The 9,860-nt window shown below is 42.2% G+C and overlaps 1 non-coding gene across 1 annotated transcript; it reads left to right on the plus strand.

The window, feature by feature from the left end:
• Positions 1-8,997: 8,997 nt before the first annotated feature.
• trnaq-cug (transfer RNA glutamine (anticodon CUG)) lies at positions 8,998-9,069 on the plus strand. The gene has a single exon. It is a non-coding gene; the product is annotated as a tRNA-Gln (tRNA).
• Positions 9,070-9,860: the final 791 nt, after the last annotated feature.

The raw sequence follows: 9,860 nt of genomic DNA on the forward strand, positions 1-9,860 counted from the left end.
ACACGGGGTCTCTGTTTAAAGCTTTTAATCAATTAGTAACAAAACACGTTATCCGCCATGTTTCCCTGCACCGCTTCTTCCCTTTTTTCCCAATCTGCTACAAACGCCCTGATTTTCAGCACAATGCAGCATTTCCATTCAACCAATCACGGGCAGCTTTCCAACTGTCATGGCGGAGGGTTTATATGAAAACTAGAAGTTTCATATAAACCCTTTTTGGAAAGAAAACACTTTTTTCTGGATTTATAGCGTTTTGGAAGCAATCTCTTCATTTGTTAGGCGGGACAGCCGAAACCAGTTAAACAAGCTTTTACTGACAGCTCTGAACAGACCACATTAACTTATCATTCATTTTAGTGCAGCCGCCACAACTTCCATTTCACAAACCATTGTTTAATCTTCATTTATTATATTTCCTTTTATTTTGCTTTGTGCTTTGGTTTCATTCTGTAACACTGGACTTATTTTTATGAAGGTTTGAACTCTGACAGTGTTTGAACAGGAGAGAAAGGAGTATAAAGTGTGTAGTGAGGGCTTCACAGCCTTAAAGCATCTAGAATAACTGTAAAAAATAAAGCCCATCACTTCACGGATTTCACCTTTTGCGGGTTATTTTTGGAACGTAACCCCGCGATTAACGAGGGACCTCTGATGAGAAGGAAGAGACTGGGCTCTCAGCTGCAGTAAAGGGGGCAGGTCTGGCTCCAACACAGGTTTCAATGTGCAAGATGTCTTGCCCTCACATTCTTCTTCCATTTCCACTTGTCCTGAAACTTCGGCCTTCGCTGTCAACCTTCCTTTTCTTACTCACACTTGCCATTTTAGAAATGGGCAATAAAAAAACACAGATCACTGGCAAAACTGGGTGGTGAGAGTTTGACCATGTTTGCTGCCATCTTGTGGTGAAATGTTAAATATATATAAATAATAATCATTTTTAAAGGTGTGATTTCATCCTGTGGACAACAGTACTGGTGGCATATTATGACATTATTGATTTTATGACAGAGGCTTCGGCCCAGTGAACATATGAACTGGACTTTTGGTCTGTTCTACAGGAAAAACCCTCAATGATAATGCACCAACAATCCCAACCAAAGAAAGGAACATAAGGACAGAAGAACCAAACAGGAAAGAAAATAAAAATAACTATTGTATATATAACCTAGAAAATTTCACAAGAAATTTTGAGTGGGCCAATGCGCGCTCACCCACACTCTGCTGCCGGTCCGCCCCATTATATACCACCAAACCTCATTCCTGATCACCGGCAGATGTGAAAGATGCCACTGATGACATTTCATGCTTTTACAGTGTTTCTGATTGGTTTTATATAAGGTTTAATAGGCCCCAAGCTTCTCCATTCATTCTGAATGGAGGAATCCTAAAGATGTGGATGTGACTTTGGCTGCTATTTTATGAAGTTTGGTAAAAGACATGAACATGAGGACTCAGTATGATAAAGTCCAACTCCTTATGAGCAGTTTGCAGTTGAAATGAATGTTCTGTGTAGAGGCATGCCAGACTGATAGGCTTCCAAAGTTAGCTGGGTTTTGTCAGGGATCTCACCAGTTTCCCATTATTTCCTATGAGGGGGGTTAGGTCAGCTTAAGTGGCTTGCCTGTCAAAACAAAAAGTGGCACAGACATGGGGACTCAATATGTCAGAGGTCTAATGTTTATCTACATTTTACATTTTGAATGAAGGTTCTGTGTGAAAGCATGCCCAAACGCCATGCCTTCAAAGTTTTGACAGTGATTTGATGCCTGTGGGGAGGGTCGATCGCAGTTTTTCTGGATTTTTTCAAACACCGTTTATCCGATCGACACCAAACCTCAGAGGGTAGTAGTCCTGACCGAGCCGGTCGATTTGATGTATAATTTGTAGGGGTGGCTAGCGCTAGTTAGCTGTGTAATGAATTAGAGGCTTTTATTTTGAAAATCAGTGTGTGTCTGTGTAAGTGTGTGTGTGTGTGTGTGGGGGGGTGGGTTGGGGACACTCCCTAATGCATGTTAAAACATGTTTAAGTGTTTTATTTTGAAAATCTACACGTCAGCCATATCCTGTTATTGTGCAGGGTCTTTTATTTTGAAAATCCATGTTTGTGTGTCTGTGTGTTGGCAGGTGTGTATAGTGTGTGTCTGCATATTTCTGGGTGGCTTGTGTGTAGTTTACCAGGCCTAGTAAGGTCTGTAATGATTTGGAGGCTTTTATTTTGAAAATCAGTGTGTGTGTGCATGTGTGTGTGTATGTTAGTGTAGTTGTGTATTTTCCTGTATGGTTGTGTGTGTGTGTTTGTGTGTGTGTGTGTGAGTGTAGTTGTGTATGTTCCTGTATGGTTGTGTGTGTGTGTGTCTGCCTCTGTATGGATTAATACAGTGAAGTTACATTGGTTTGAATGAACCCAATGCATTGTTAATGGGAGCGGCCATCTTTGATGATGTAATCAGAGAAGTCAGTTACAGCACCTGTGGAGGTTACCATGGAAACGGCTCCCTCAGTTTTCGGCTTCCTCCCTGGTATTGTGACTTTTGCCTTTTTTTCTCTCTCTCCCCGTCGTTCGCCCACTGGTTTTTTGCGATTTACGTGAAAACCGTACGTCGGAACGGAAAGAAAAGTCACAGCACAGGTGTCCCGGTACAGCCGGACGTCCTGTAACAGTTTCAGGTCGCTCACATTAAAGCTGTGGGACTAGTTCCGCCGAAAATGTGTCCAGAAGAAGGAGAATAATACAGAAGCGGAATAAGTATTTACAATAGTAACAGTGGAACAATATCAGGATAGATCAGGAGGTCTGAGTCTGGTCTTTCAGTCCAGATCCTCCTCCAGACTCTGATGAAGGAGCTTTTGGATGATGCTCTTTATCCAATGATACAGTTGATGCTGCTGTTCTTCTCATGTTCTAAATGTGTCGTCTGTCTTTACTCACATTGCTGCAAATATCCAGTTTGTGTTTGAACACAAAGCTGATAGTTGTGTGTTTGTTCATTCAAACATTAGTGACAAAAAGTCTGATGATAAACTTTGTATGAATGAACAACACATCAGTCAGTAAAGACAGAATGAAGCCATCAGATGTGTCAGATGATAAACTGCAGCTGTGTCTTTTTCTCTCCATCAGATTTCTGTCAACTTGAAGTCGACACAAACTCAGTGCACACAAAGCTCAAACTGTCTGACAACAACAGGAAGGTGACACATGTGAGAGAGGAGCAGCCATATCCTGATCATCCAGACAGATTTGACTGCTACTATCAGCTGCTGTGTAGAAATGTTCTGACTGGTCGCTGTTACTGGGAGGTCGAGTGGAGAGGAAGGGTTGAAATATCAGTGAGTTACAGAAGAATCAGAAGGAAAGGAGACAGTGCTGACTGCAGGTTTGGAGGAAACAATCAGTCCTGGAGTCTGAGCTGCTATGATGATGGTTACTCTGTCTGTCACAATAACAGAGGAACATTCATCTCCTCCTCCTCTGGCTCTCACAGAGCAGCAGTGTATGTGGACTGTCCTGCTGGCACTCTGTCCTTCTACAGAGTCTCCTCTGACACACTGATCCACCTCCACACCTTCAGCACCACATTCACTCAGCCTCTACATGCTGGGTTCTGGTTGTTGTCTCCTGGTTGCTCAGTGAGTCTGTGCTGTGTGTAGAAGCAGAGTGTGTGGAAGTGACAGCAGCTTCAACTTTGTGCTTTAAATGTTGATGATGTTTCACTTTCATTTGAATCACTGACTGTGATTTCAGGTCAGAACATGTTTTTGTCTTAGAAGCAGTGAAATGAAGAATGTGAAGCTGAATTTATGATCATGAACTTTGACATGTCCTCACAAATGAAACCCTTACATTAAGAAATGCATGATTCCATGTTGTTATGGCTCTGATATTAAAATGTAGTATTATAATAGGAGTTAATGGACCTAAGTGGAAAACACCATTTAAAACTGCTGCAATACAAACACTAATAACTCCAACTCAATATTTTGGATCAACTTTGACATGACAGATATAAAATAATGCCTGAGCCTCCCAACTTGTAACATAACTTGTCTGTCCGTTCTTTCTCTGCTCGCTCTCTCTCTCCCTCTCTCTCTCTCTCCTCTCTCCCTCCCTCTCTCTCTCCCTCCCTCTCTCTCTCTCCCTCTCCCTCTCTCTCTCCTGTCTCTCCCTCCCTCTCTCTCTCCCTCCCCCCCTCTCTCCTCTGTCTCTCCCTCCCTCCCTTTCTCTCTCTCCCCCCCTCTCTCTCTCTCTCTCTCTCCCTCTCTCCCCCCCTCCCTCCCTCCCTTTCTCTCTCCTCTCCCTCCCTCTCCCTCGCTCTCTCTCTCCCTCTCTCTCTCTCTCTCTATATATATATATATATATATATATATATATATATATATATAGAGGGTCTGGTGGACCATTTGTATATTACTACAGGTTTCATAGTTTTTTTTATGTTATTTATTTTATGTTTTTTTTCATACTTCTTGATACCACTTAGTATTTCGTGAGAATTACTTACTCTGATTACTCTTATTACTTACTCTATACTGGCCACTATTTACTTTGACAGCAAGGGAGAATATTTTTTCCAACTGACTAATAATTCAAAAGTAACATTTTCACAAAAATATTCTAGAAAGATAAATCACCTTTGAAATCAATCAAAAGACGATGTGGAAAAATTCTATATTTCTGCTGTAGACTGAACACAAGTTGAGTACCTTAGTCCTGACAAGTCTTTCCCAGTGTCCCTGCTGCTGTTTGACTAGTTTGAGAACGGGTTAGTTGGACTTCATTTCCCAGCAGCACTGTTCAGCAACAATATTCTGGTAAAGCTCCAGGTCGGCTCTGTACTGACGACCATTCACTCTGCCACTGCAGAACAAAAAGAGGGCATCAACACACTCCAAGTTTCCTCCATACCAACATTAATATTCTACATTGTTTCATGATCATCTCTCAAACTCTATAATCTTCCCCTATATCCCTCCTCATTCTTTGTCAGGGTGAACCAATACACCACTATAATTCCTTGGAAGCTTCCCACAGGTGAGCAACCACAAGGAATCATGTATACTGACAGTCAAGAAATGCACCAACAACCAAGTTACATATTTGCTGCTGATAGAAGGTCTTAGGAATCAGATGGGCAAGCTTTATTCTACTGTTATGTAATGTATACAATGAAAATCTGACACAAATGAGGGCGGGTATATTGAGTCTGTGCAAACAAAGAAGTTTGTTCCCTGACATGAATGAATGTAACTGCAGCAGAGTAAAGATATCTTTGCTAAATTAGTATAATGTTAGGCCAATCAAATTTCATGATAATGTAATCACAAATTAAATGTAGATTTCCTTTAAATCCAATTATGAGACAGCTGTATTATTCAGAAACAACAGAATACAGAACAATCACAGTAGCACCAAAGGAAAGTGACTGAATGAGATGCCCTTTACATTAAACTGTAACCCGGAACTGTGTGACACCGTTTGTTTGTCTAATTTACAGACTGGCATGCCAAACATGTACCCACTACCACCAGTGTAAAATGCTCTGGACAGAAAGTTCCACTGAATGTTGGATGTGATGAAAGTGAGTGAGCAAACACTGGTGGTCTGGTCCTGACAGACCTGTAGATGACTCTGTCAGAGAAGAAATCACAGCGCTGACTTTCTGGGTTCACCAAGATCACTCTTGCAACTGCACAGTTGACCGTCTGATACCAACATACATGGGGGTGGTAACTGAAATCCAACAACAAAACACTTAGAAACAATGTAACTGTATTATTAAGACCACATATTGTACGACGTCTCGTGCCTTTTTGTTGAGTCGTCTCTTCTGTTAGAGCTGATGACCTGCTGTCTGTAGCTTTCATCTGCCCCTTCAGGTACACCTGTACACATGATTTATGGAGTGTCTCAGCTCATTCATAGTAGCCTATATAAAACATCTTTCTGTGTGCTAGTTTACACCATCTCTTGCCTCTTAGTGTCAATCTGCGATGTTTCGCAAACTGTGGATCTGTATAGAAGTTACAAAAATGCTTTTACCATTTCCAGAAGGGTTTAACCCTCTGGGCATCCTAGAGCCAAAACGTGTACATTTTGCTTTTTTTGTATTTTGGTTCTCAATATCTCTGTCAGTTTAAAGGCTAAATGTACAAAACTTGGCCAGGGATATTTTTTTATGATTATTTACAAAAATCAATTGTCCCCATTTTCGCAAGTTGTACAAAATGGGAGATAAAAACTTTTGTTACGTTCAGCACCCTTAGGTACACGTTTGGCCAATTGACTCCCATTACATCAGCAAATCTTTGATATACTCTAATCCTGACATATTATTATGTTTTCCCAACATATCCCTTATAGTTTTGAACGTTTTCCTTTAAAAAAAAAAAAAACAAAACACATTTTAGGTGTTATGACCCCTTTAACCCACAATGGGGGGGGGGGGGGGGGCACAGCTCCCTCACAGTTTTTATAAAGACCTAATTTTGCAAAATGCAAGGAAATAAAATAACTGAACTTCATAAAAATGGCTTTGGTGTGTTCAGCTTGATATAAAAGAGACAATAGAGAATCATATTGTGCATGTGAGTGTTTGTGTGAGTGTGTGTGTTAAATCAAAGTCTAAAACAATCAAGTTTGTTGATAAACAAGTGGTGTTAGTGTTGCTGAGAATATATTGTGTGTATGTGTGCGTGCACGTAAATTCAAATGATGAAAAGATAGATCATACAGAGGGTCCGTTCTCCTATTGGATGTGTGCACCATGTTTATGTAGGTGCATCTTTGAAGTCTAGAAGAACATGGTACAGTTTTATCTGGCCAGTCATGCCACCACGCGCAACCATGAAGAGGAGATTACATTTTGAAGAGGCACTTGCTGCCATTTTGAGGTCCCCCAAGGCCACTGATGAAAACACATCATCCTCTGACAGCCAGGAAGTATCCACATAGGAATTTTCCATTGTCCAGAGGAGGACCTTGGCAGCACCACTGGGGAGGAAGAGGGAGAAGAAGAGCAAGAGGAGGAAGAGGAAGAGGAAGAAGAACAAGCAAAGGAAATGGATGACAGCAACTGGAGATTTCACTGGAGTTCCAAAAATGGTAAAGTGACAAGGGTGTAGATTTGCGTTTGACATTGGTGGGGGCCTAAGATTCCAATGAAATTTAACCCCTCCTGCACCCAATGAGAATCTGTTATTGTTCAGGAGGTGATCAAATTATTGGTGGGGACATGCCCCCTCCGTCCATGCTACTACACCCTTGCAAAGTGATGCTCCCACTAATGAACAAAGGTGTCTATTTGTCACATTTTGCTCTGAGATCAGGATGATCAGCAGCCTCTAGTGAGCAGCCTCAAATGAGGATCCCGTCAGCTCTCCCTCCTCCAGCGGCTCCCTGCTTCTAGCGGAGGCGAACCCTCGTCAGTGTGCACTATCAAGCAGCCGCCAGAGAAGTGCGTATTGGGATCCGGCTCGAAGGACCAATTTATGTTAGGAATAAAACAGATAGGAAATATCAGCTGTTCATCACTCAAGTGCTTTTATTCCTGCAGGAAGGAGCAGTCACACACACAGACAGCAGCCTCTGTAGGAGTGCTCAAGGTCTTTTCAGAGCAGCTCCCTTCTTATACCCTCTGTTATCTGACAGACACAACTTCTCAGAATACACACATCTTAGAATAGGCACAAGCACAATCATAAAACAGGATCACAGGACTATGATAGTAATGATTAATCACCATACACTATAATTAATTAATAGTAAAAAGCAAATTAAGGTAGAATTCTTCCAACAAGCACCTTTAACTTTTTGTTTTCCTGAGGACATGCATTCCAGTGTGGAGCTACTGTGCCAAATGTGGGGCCCATGTCTGCAAAATGCATCATGATGCACCACCGTGCTGCCGCAGAGGACTGCAAGAGGACAGCAAGAAGGTTCCTGGTTCCATTCTGACTGGGGTGGCGATTTTGTGTGGAATTTGCATGTTCTCCCTGTGCCTGCGTGGGTTCTCTCCGGGTACTCAGGCTTCCTCCACATTCTAAAGACAAGTTAGGTTAATTGGTCACTCTAAACTGCCTGTAGGTGTGAGTGTGAATGGTTGTTTGTCTGTGTTGCCCTGCGATGGACTGGTGACCTGTGCAGGGTGTACCCCGCCTCTCACCCGAAGTTAGCTGGGATAGGCTCCAGAACACCCCCCCCCCCCACCATCACCCCCGGGTTAGAGGTTTAAACATGTAGCAACATTATCAGCATGAACATGTTAAGCTAGTAAGCTAACAACAAGCAGGAGGAGCAAACCGCGTCTTACCTCATAAGCTGATGAAGGAGGGTCTGACCGTCGTTCGCGCCACGTGGTTTTTATATCAGGTCCAAGGGTCCAATCAGATGTCCCCTTCAGTGACTGTGCACCTGGCTGTCATAGGACGGACTGTCTGTCAGTCAGTCAAATGTCGGCCATGTTGGTCAGTTTGTAACTGGTATCTTTATTGGTTAAGAAAAGGCCGGTCATTAGTCAAAATAATAAGTGTACTCAGTAACGAATTGTGATGTTAAAAATAGCGAAGTACATTATTTTGTTACATTTGTACTTAAGTACAAGTAAAAGTACTGGCTTAAAAATAGAGTACAAGTACCCAGAAAAACTACTTAATTACAGTAACTTGAGTATTTGTAATACTGTTACTGCCACCCCTGGACACATGCAGTCCACCCCTGGACACATGCAGTCCAGTGCAGTGAGGCATGCTCTGATCTGTACAATGGAGAAACCAAACAACTACTCCAAACACTGGCCTTCAATGTTTGTCAAAGTTTGTCTTCAAACAAGATGCTTATGTTTAAGGCAAAAGCTGTGACCTTGTTCAACATCCTGACACAGGATCATCACTTGATGGTGTCATAAACATTCCAATTTAAGACTAGTGGTTAAGGCCATAAAAACTCAGTGGACAAGACATGTCTCTGGTTCTCTTCCAGGCAGGTTTACACATAGTGGAGGTTCCATGGTGTAATGGTTAGCACTCTGGACTCTGACTCCAGCGATCTGAGTTCAAATCTCAGTGGAACCTTTTGTTTGGACAGTAATCCTGGTGTCCTATCTACACAGATCAGTCTATGGAGAAGTCCACAGTCTGTTCATTGGTCCAGCTGTAGTCATTAATTACTGAAATAAATCAACCTTTTGATGATATTCTACTTTCAAGTGTTTATTTCTTTTAATTTTGATGGTTATAACGACAACCAATGAAAACCCACATTCAGTAGGTCAGGAAATGAGAATATGTGAAAAGGTTCAACATTGAAGACACCTGGAGCCACTCTAACCAGATAATGAACAAAACACCTGCAAAGGCCTTTAAATGGTCTCAGTCTAGTTCTGTAGGCTGCACAACCACAGGAAGACTGCTGACTTGACAGTTGCCCAAAGGACGACCATTGACACCTTGCACAAGGAGGGCAAGACACAAAGAGGCTGGCTGTTCACAGAGCTCTGTCCAAGCACATTAACAGAGAGGGAAGGGGAGTACAAGCAAGAGGGAGTACAAAGTGTTCTGCCCAAACAGGGACTTGAACCCTGGACCCTCAGATTAAAAGTCTGATGCTTCCAATACTTCACTAGTACACTTCATGTAGTGCAGTGAGATCTGATTGACTTGCAATTGACCCTTTATACAAGGGGGATTAGCTCAAATGGTAGAGCGCTTGCTTAGCATAAGAAGGGGTCCGATTTTCTCGCTGTCGCACGCAAGGGAAAAAGTTGAGAAAAATGTGGAGCCCCGCTGTGCGCGGACAAACGTCTCGTGTAGCGGTATTGAGGCAATATTCCTGTTCATTATAAAGGAGTTTAAGTGAAATATGA

The sequence above is a fragment of the Parambassis ranga genome, unplaced genomic scaffold, assembly GCF_900634625.1.
Source record: "Parambassis ranga unplaced genomic scaffold, fParRan2.1 scaffold_21_arrow_ctg1, whole genome shotgun sequence".
NCBI classification, from domain to species: Eukaryota; Metazoa; Chordata; class Actinopteri; family Ambassidae; genus Parambassis; species Parambassis ranga.